Source organism: Aplysia californica, unplaced genomic scaffold (assembly GCF_000002075.1).
Source record: "Aplysia californica isolate F4 #8 unplaced genomic scaffold, AplCal3.0 scaffold01842, whole genome shotgun sequence".
NCBI classification, from domain to species: domain Eukaryota; kingdom Metazoa; phylum Mollusca; class Gastropoda; order Aplysiida; family Aplysiidae; genus Aplysia; species Aplysia californica.
Window position 1 is genome coordinate 13,457 of NW_004799112.1, and position 1,525 is coordinate 14,981.

Sequence of the window (1,525 nt, forward strand, 5' to 3'; positions counted from 1 at the left end):
GGGGGGGTACTCTAGGAGAAGCAGAGGTAGTCAACACATTGGAACGAACTCCTGCCCTTTCCAAATCCCAACAAACCGAAAATCTGAACTCTTTGTAGAGGACACACTATTGAGATATCAAAATTTTCTGATCTTCTTTGTACAGCTGAGATACAGCTTAGATGTCGTGGGGATGAAAGGGTTAGATATTCTGACGAAATCTTCCACCTTTCTTCAGTCATAAAATTTAGTGGATGGTTGGAGGGCGCCATTTTTAGGTCCTACTTCTTTACCTTCCCTTTATTGTTTCTGTCTGTCTTACTTTTCCCCATTTCTAAATGACCATTATTGTGCCGATGTGCTTCTCTTTACTCAAACTCAAACTCATTCACAATTTGTCCATCATCTCCCACCCTTCAGTCACAATTTGTCCCCTATTTCCCACCCTTCAGTCACAATTTGTCCTCCATTTCCCACCCTTCAGTCACAATTTGTCCCCCATTTCCCACCCTTCAGTCACAATTTGTCCCTCATTTCCCACCCTTCAGTCACAATTTGTCCCCCATTTCTCACCATTCAGTCACAATTTGTCCCCTATCTCCCACCCTTCAGTCTCAAATTAAATGTTCCCCCTTCTCACACCCTTCTTCAGTCACGATTTGTTCCCCATCTCCCAGCCTTCAGTCACAATTTGTCCCCCATCTTCCACCCTACTTCAGTCACATGCTGTCGGTCAGCTGATACGAGGTAGATCTATTACGCCCAATTTTTTAATGTCTTTTCACCACCATCCCATATTCTGTGGTATCGGTAGCGCTTGCTCGATAATATTGCTTCTACACAAATTTAATCATCCTGTTAATTGACTATTTCAATGACCTTTAAAACCGTACATTATCAGAATGCGATCGGGTCTCAATCAGAACACGGGCTATGTGTCTGACTTAGATCTAAACATTATTTTGTAAACAACACCTATGAAATATTATGCGTGTGTTTGTGTGTCTGTTTGTGAGTTGCAGCACGAATGATAAACCTCCCACGAAAACAAACACAGAAACAACTATAATATCTATGCGCGCAACAATGACGGGATAAAGCCACAAGAGAAAGATTTCCAATTAATTAAACAAAACAAAACAAAACAAACAACACCCCCCCCCCTCACTCACACACACACGCAAATAATTTTTAAAAAATCACTTCATGGAATCAGGGAATGGCAAACAAGGCCCCAAATATCTGCCTCCTTTCCCGGCAGCTTTTGACAGCCGGAGTGAGGCTCAGATAGATAAATCCCGGGCTAAATAAATTGTCCTACATCCGGGGTTAATAAATTGTCCTAAATCTGAACTTGATAAATCATTGTCGTTGAGAGGAGAGTACGTGGAGCCTGTGTCTTGTTCTCCGCTGATTTATGTCCTAATTGTCTAATTTCTCTAATGCATGATCGTGTCTTGTTTTTGTTCTGTCAATGTCCATTATCTAGTCGTTGAACAACACAGGCTCCACAACACACGGGCTTATGGGGTTGGGGGGGGGGAGG